The 8472-nt window shown below is 54.5% G+C and overlaps 1 protein-coding gene and 1 pseudogene across 3 annotated transcripts in view; one reads left to right on the plus strand and one right to left on the minus strand.

The window, feature by feature from the left end:
• Positions 1-8472, plus strand: part of LOC140480928 (uncharacterized) — a 276989-nt gene that overhangs the window by 163025 nt on the left and 105492 nt on the right. The window lies entirely within an intron of this gene.
• On the minus strand, positions 223-5460 carry LOC140480200 (fucolectin-4-like; annotated as a pseudogene).

Genomic DNA, 8472 nt, shown 5'->3' on the forward strand with positions numbered 1-8472 from the left:
GGGCCCCTCTGGGACGGTGACTGTGTGAGGGGGGGGGTCCCTCTGGGACGGTGACTGTGTGAGGGGGGGCCCCTCTGGGACGGTGACTGTGTGAGGGGGGGTCCCTCTGGGATGGTGACTGTGTGAGGGGAGGGGGGGTCGGTGTGATGGTGTGGAATGAGTCTCTGATTGTCCTGTGGGTCATGGACTCAGTGAGATTGAACAGACACAGTCTCAGGCCTGTGCAGGCAGCAATTTTATTGAGGCTTTTAAATCAAAAAAAGCAGAAAGTTACACTTCGCTCCCACATCCTGACAGAACGGTGTAATTACACAATACAGATCGTCCATCGTCAATCAGTCCTGGTTTGTTAGTAACCAGAGACTCTGGGGATTAATACCAGTTCAAGTCTGAACTCTGGGTGCTCAGACAAAGATGTTGTTCCATGTGACAGTCAGGATGGTCTGAGATTTTTCTCAGTCACCTCCCCCCTCCGTCTCCCTGGATAATCTTTGACAGAGTTTCTCAGATGATGCTGTCACTGAGTGTGGTCTCCATTGTCTGGGACTGTTCCAGGGAGATTGATGGAGAAATCCGTGACTGACTGACTGTGGATGGGAGACAGAAACTGGGAAAGGCTGGTTCCCATCCTGGAATCCTTGTTTACAGCAACATTCAAGCAGAGGGTGTGGCCTGGGGGTGGGGGGGAGCAGGAGCTGATTGGCTGCAGAAGCTCAAAGCACAACATGGCTATCTCCAAATGAGCAGCGTTTTGGATTAATGTTCATGTCTGGAAAATAAAAGTCACAAAAAACACTCCGTTACTCTCTGATTGGAAATCACACTCACCATGTCAGCGATTAATACTTTTCCCAATTCTCACTCAATCCATGACAATCTCTGGAAGCTGAACATTACTGGAAGTTCACGGAGTTCAGGCGCAGTGTAACCAACCCAAGCCATCACTCTGTCAGAGAGAGGGCACTGCTTTTAATGTGCAGGATATACCTGGGCAATTTTCCACATACTTGGGTAGATGCCAGTGTTGTAACTGTACTGGAGCAGCTTGGCGAGGGAGTGACAAGTTCAGGAGCACAAATCTTCAGTCCTATTATTGGAATGTTCTCAGGGCCCACAGCCTTTGTAGTATCCAGTGTCTCCAACTGATTCCTGATATCTGTGCAGTAAATCAAATTGACTGGAGCCTGGTATCTGTGACGCTGGGGACCACTGGAGGAGGCTGAGATAAATCATTCTCTCAGCACTTCTGGCTGAAGATTGCTGTGAAATGTTCATCTGTCTCCTTTGCCCTGATGTGCTGGCTCCTCCATCGTTGAGGAGGGGAACATTTGTGGAGCCAGTGAGTTGTTTAATTGTCCACCCCATCACTCAGTGAAGGAGCAGAGGGTGTGAGGGGGAGACCTTACTTTTTTAGAACACTGACAGTAATATATTTGAGGATTTTTTTTCAGTTATTAGATTAGATTCCCTAAAGTGTGGAAACAGGCCCTTCGGCCCAACAAGTCCACACTGACCCTCCAAAGAGCAACCCCACCCAGACACCTTTCCCTCTGACTAATGCAGCTAACACTATGGACAATTTAGCATGGCCAAACTGCACATCTTTGGATTGTGGGAGGAAACCAACGCAGACATGGGGACAATGTGCAAACTCTACACAGACAATCACCTGAGGCTGGAATTGAACCTGGGTCCCTGGTGCTGTGAGGCAGCAGTGCTAACCACAGAGCCACCGTGCTGCCCCATTGATCAAGATTTAGCACACCCTCAGAGGTGTTAATCCAAAATTGTGAATGAAGCTGATCAGACCTCACTCAATTAAAGTAAATGGAGGGTTCCAGAGACATCTCGTCCACGGAGTCTATCATGACCAAAGCTGATATGTTGGCCGGGTGTCTGTCTATAATACAGCAGCTGTGATTGGGAACCTCTGAACCTGTCCTCCACCCCTCACTCGGATAGAGAAGGGAGAGAGGGAGATAGGAATGTGTGCTGGCCTGTGGAGAATTGTGAATGTTGTGAGTGTAGAATAAAGCAGGAGTGGGAATAGATACTCACAGCGGTTCCTGGTAGTTAGTGAGGGTCAAGGGCACCATACACTTCCACCTCACACAAGGTCAGAATGCCACGACATTTTCTCAGGAAGATATTGACAAACCTGCCATGAACACCATTAAGGGCTGTACAAGGGAATGACTTAGTCTCCCCCTTGGGAAGGAATCAATCATTGCACAGCTGAAAGAGAGAGAAATGAGAATGATAGTTACTACATCAGACCATGAGGACTAGGAACAGGAGGAGGCCATTCAGCCCCTCAAATCTGCTCCACCATACAATGCCATCATGACTGATCACATCTCAGCCTCGACTCCACTTTGCTGCCCACTCTGCATAACCCATTACTCATTAAAAACCTGTCAATCTCAGCCTCACATTTACTCAGCATCCACTCTGAGCGAGGGGATATCACTGATTCATGACCCGTTCAGCTAACAAATTTCCCCTCATCGCTGTTTTACAAATTTTATCCATTTCTGTGAAACACCTCCTCATTTTCCCAACTTCAGTGACTATCATCCTAACCAATCCAGTCACTGCTCGGTGTCAGATCCTGCCTTCCCAGGAATGGGCCTAGAGACCCTCCGTTGCCCTCCCTCCATCATTCCACAGATACGGAGACCAGACCTACACACTATCCTCCAGGTGTGGTCTCCCCAAGGCCCTGTATAACTGCAGCAAGACACCCCTGCTCCTGAGCCCGCCCCAATCCTCTCACTACAAAGGTCAACATCCCATTTACCTTCTTCACTCACCTGCCGTACCCTCACACTCACCGTCACCACCTGCCGTACCCACACACTCACCGTCACCACCTGCTGTACCCTCACACTCACCGTTCACCACCTGCCGTACCCACACACTCACCATCACCACCTGCCGTACCCACACACTCACCGTCACCACCTGCCGTACTCACATACTCACCGTCACCACCTGCCGTACCCACACACTCACCGTCACCACCTGCCGTACCCACCACACTCACCGTCACCACCTGCCGTACCCACACACTCACCTGTCACCACCTGCTGCACCCACACACTCACCGTCACCACCTGCCGCACCCACACGCTCACCGTCACCACCTACTGTAGCCACACACTCACCGTCACCACCTGCCGTACCCACACACTCACTGTCACCACCTGCTGCACCCACACACTCACCATCACCACCTGCCGCACCCACACGCTCACCGTCACCACCTACTGTACCCACACGCTCACCGTCACCACCTGCCGTACCCACACACTCACCGTCACCACCTGCCGTACCCACACACTCACCGTCACCACCTACCGTACCCCACACACTCACCGTCACCACCTGCCGCACCACACACTCACCGTCACCACCTGCCGCACCCACACACTCACTGTCACCACCTGCTGCACCCACACACTCACCGTCACCACCTGCCGCACCCACACACTCACCGTCACCACCTGCTGCACCCACACACTCACCGTCACCACCTGCCGCACCCTCACACTCACCGTCACCACCTGCTGTACCCACACACTCACCGTCAGTGACTTGTGCACAAGGACACCCAGGTCTCATTCCATCTCCCCCTTTGCCAACCGATCACCGTTCAGAGAATGATGCCTATTCCTGCTTTTGCTCCTATACTGGAGGATCTCCCAATGATCCACATTGTGCAGCGTCTGTCATCCGTTTCCCCACTGACCCAGCCTGTCCAAATCACACTGAAACATCTCCACATCCTCCTTACAGCTCACCCTCCCACCCAGACTTGGAGATATAACATTGAGTTTGCTCATTGAAATCATTCCGGTGTGTGGGAATCCCTCTGATCCCTGCAGTGACCATGGTGCCTGACACACACAGAGAAGGACTGGTTTATTTTTCCCCTTTGTTGTTGTTTCCATCTCCAAGTCAGAATATACATCGTTCAATCCCAAGTGCTTTTGTTTTACACACTACAGCTTTCCCAAAGACCAAACAAACCACATCAGCTGGCTTCCCTCATCAACCTGTCTACTTGACTCGAGTTGGGGTATAGTCTGCAGAGGGCAGGTGCCGTGGGTCAATGCTTCCGGTCTATATTTACAGGGTGTTATTGTTCCCGTTGTTATCCAGGGAATCACCGATTCGGATCTCTGCTCCATCAGTCTCTCTGGCTTGCGGTCTCTGTTGGTGACTCTCACAACGAAGATGCGGTAGTGCTCCTTCAGATCCACTCTCCACCAGGGATCTTTCTGCCTCCTGGTGCTGCTGCAGGAGGAATGATGGAACTTAGGATCGAGATTCCCATCGATCGCATTGTTGGCATCAGCATAAATTCGGAAGGTGGTGGATTGTGTCCGCACGGACCCCAGCTGCAACATTCTCTAAAACCAGAGACAGTGCGTTTCCATGACCACCCAATCACACAGAGCACATCACTCCATCCCCTCACCCTCCCCCCTCACCCTCACCACCACAACCCACACCCTCACCCTCCCTAACCCTCACCCACACCCTCCCTCACCCTCACCCTCGCCCACACCCTCCCTCCCCTCACCACACCCTCACCTCCCTCACACCCTCACCCTCACCCCTAACCCTCACCCCTCACATCACCCTCACCCTCACCCTCACCCTCACCCTCACACACCCTCACCCTCACACACCCTCACCCACACCCTCCCACACCCTCCCTCACCCTCAAACACCCTCACCCTCCCCCACCCTTACCCACACCCCTCCCCTCACCCTCCTCACCCTTACACACCCTCACCCTCAGCCACACCCTCCCTCAGCCACACCCTCTCTCACCCCTAACCCACACCCTCACCCTCACCCACACCCTCACCCTCCCTCACCCTCACCCTCCCTACCCTTACCCACACCCTCCCTCACCCACACCCTCACCCTCCCTCACCCACACCCTCTCCCTCACCCACACCCTCCCTCACCCACACCCTCCCTTACCCACACCCTCCCTTACCCACACCCTCCCTTACCCACACCCTCACCCTCACCCTCGCTACCCTCACCCTCCCTCACCCTCCTCGCCCTCACCCATACCCCTCACCCCTCACCCTCACCCACCACCCTCCCCACCCTCACCCTCCCCACCCTCCCTCACCCTCCCCACCCTCACCCCCACCCACACCCTCCCTCACCCCACCCACACACTCACCCTCCCAGACCCTCCCTCACCCTCCTCACCCTCACCCACCCTCACCCTCCCTCACCCTCCCCACCCTCATTGCCCCACACCCTCCCCCCTCCCCCTCCCTCACCTTCACCCTCCCCACCCTCACGCTCCCTCACCCTCACCCCACCCTCCCCCTCACCCATAGCTTCACCCACACTCTCCCCCCACCCTCACCCTCACCCTCCCTCACCCACACCCCTCCCTCACCCTCACCCTTCCTCACCCTCCCCCATGCTTACCCTCCCGCACACTCCACACCCTCACCCTTCCTCACCCTCACCCTCCCCCTCCCCCCACACCCTCACCCTCCCTCACCCTCACCCTCCCCCCTCCCCCTCCACCCTCATCCTCCCTCACCCCACCCACACCAACCTCACCCTCACCCACACCCTCATCCTCACCCTCCCTCACCCTCCCCACCCTCACCCTCCCCTACCCACACCCTCACCCACACCCTCACCCACACCCTCATCCTCCCTCACCCTCACCCCTGCCCACCCTCACAGTCCCCACCCTCACCCTCACTCACCCTCACCCCACCCACACCCACACCCTCACCCTCCCCCCACATCGTCCCCCACCCTCCCCACACCCTCACCCTCACCCTCATCCTCACCCTCCCACACCCTCCCACACCCTCCCCCTCACCCTCACCCTCCCTCACCCTCAACCTCCCTCACCCTCAACCTCCCCCCCTCATCTTCCTCCTCATCCTCACCCCCCTCACTCTCCCCCTCACCCTCACCGTCCGCCTCCCTCCCTCACCCTCACTCTCCCCCTCACCCTTGCCTCCCTCCCCCTCATCCTCTCCCTCACCTTCCCCCTCCCCTAACCCTCACCCTCCCCTAACCCTTCCCCTCACGCTCCCATCCCCCTCACACTCCCATCCCCTTCCCCCTCACCCTCCCCCTTCCTCATCCACCTCCTCCCTCCCCCTCCCTCACCTCACACTCCCCCACCCTCCACATCACCCTCCCCTCCCTCACCCTCCCCCGCCCCCCTCACCCTCCTCTCCCTCCCCCTCACCCTCCCCTCCCTCCCCCTACTCTCCTCCCTCATCCGCCTCCTCCCCCTTCCTCCCCCCTCCCCCTCCCCTACCCACCCTCCCCTCTCTCCCCTTCCCCCTCACTCTCCCTCTCCCCCTCCCCTCCCCTCCTTCACTGTCCCCCCCAACCTTCCCCACACCCTCCCCTCCCTCACCCTTCCCTCCCCCCTCCCCCCTCCTTCTCACCCTCCCCTCCCTGTCACCCTCCCCCCTCACCCTCCTTCAGGCAGGGAGGCTACAGAAGGACTTGGACAGGTTCAGAGAGTGAGCAAAGAAGTGGCAGGTGGAATACAACGTGGGAACGTGGACGGTGATAGATTTCAGTCGGAAGATTGGAGACATAGATTATTATCTAATGGGGTAAGATTTCAGAAATCTGAAGTGTAAAGGAAATTTAAGGGAGTCCTAATTCAGGATTGTCTTTGAGTTAATTTGCAGGTTCAGTTAACAGTCAGGAAGGCAAGTGTAATGCTAGCATTTGTTTCAAAGAGGGCTGGAATACAAGATCAGAGACCTACAGCAGAGGCTGTATCCGGCTCTGGTCAGACTGTGTACGGAATATGGGGAACAGTTTTGGGTCCTGTATCTCAGGAAGGATGTGCTAGTGTTGAAGGGGTCCAGAGGGTGATTACAAAAAATGATCCTGGGATGAAGGGCTGGTCCTATGAGGAGCAGTTGAGGACTCTAGGTCTGTACTGCGATGGAGTTTAGAAAGTTATGGAGGAATCTGATTGAAACTTACAGAATACTGAGGCCTGGACAGCATGAATGTGGAGAAGATATTTTCCTGGTAGGAGAGACTAGGAGTCAAGGGCACAGCCACAGCGTGAAGGAAAGACACTTTAGAACAGATATGGGAAGGAATTTCTTCAGCCGAAGGGTGGGGAATCTGTGGAGGCCAAGTCAGTGAGTATATTTAATACAGAGATAGACAGGTTCATGATTCGTAAGGGGATCGAGGGTAACAGGGAGAAGGAAGGAGAATGGGATTGAGAAACTATCAGCCATGATGGAATAGCAGAGCAGACTCAATGGGCTGAATGGCCTAATACTGTTCCTTTACCTAATGGTCTCATAAATACAATCTGCTCCACACCATTGTAAAAAACATGGTGACATGAAACTTGGACGTATGATAAGCTATTAGGAGGACTGTGTGGAACTCCAAGGGGACATTGACATGTTGGTGGAGTGGAGGAGAAGGTGAGGTTCAATACAGGGAAATGTGAGGTGATGCATTTCAAATCAGAAACCCTACAATGGGCATTCGACCCATTGAGTCCACACTGACCCTCTGTCCCATTCAGTTCCACTGTTCTACCACACCCATGCAACCCAACATCTCCCATGGCCAATCCACCCAAACCGACACAACTTTGGATTATGAGAGGAAACCCACGCAGACACGGGGAGAATGTGCAAACTCCACACAAACAGTCATCCAACCGGTGGAATTGAACCTGGGTGCCTGGCGCTGTGAGGCAGCAGTGCTCACCACTGTGCCAACCATATGGTTGGAAAAACATTGAAAGACAATATAAAGTTGGGGATATAATTCTCACGGGGAGACAGGAGCTCAGGGAGTTGGGTGGTGGTATATGTCACAGGTCATTGAAGGTGGCAGGACCAGGGGAGACAGTAGTTAATAAAGACAGGACCCTCTGCTTTATCACCGGGGCAGAGAGTACACTAGCAGGGGGGGTGAGGTTGAACTTGTCCAGGACCCTTGTTGGTCCTCAGCTGGAGTATTGTGTACAGGGTGTGGGCCCCACATTATAGGAAAGATGGGAATGCATTGGAGAGAATGCAGAAAGTGATTTACAGGAATGGTTTCCGGAATAAGAAACTTCAGGGATTGGAGGGGGTGGGGGGGGGGAGGGGGTGGAGGTTGAAGATGTTGGGACTGTTCTTCCCAGAGAGAGGGCGGCTGGGAGAGAGGTCTGATAGAGGTTTTCATAACCAGGAGCAGAGCTGGACAGAGCAGACAGGGAGAAACAGTTCCTGCTCGTACCAGGAAGAACATGAGGGGCATTGATTAAAAGTGAAGTGTGAACGAAGCTGGGTGGGGGGGGTTCTCACTCAGTGAGTCATCAGGGACTGGAATGTATGGCCTGGAAATATGGGCAGGCAGGTTCAATCGATGCATTCAGGAGGGACATTGGATGGATATTTGGAAGGAAATAGTGTGTACAAGGTATTG

This window comes from Chiloscyllium punctatum, chromosome 8 (genome assembly GCF_047496795.1).
Source record: "Chiloscyllium punctatum isolate Juve2018m chromosome 8, sChiPun1.3, whole genome shotgun sequence".
In the NCBI taxonomy this organism is placed as follows: Eukaryota; Metazoa; Chordata; class Chondrichthyes; order Orectolobiformes; family Hemiscylliidae; genus Chiloscyllium; species Chiloscyllium punctatum.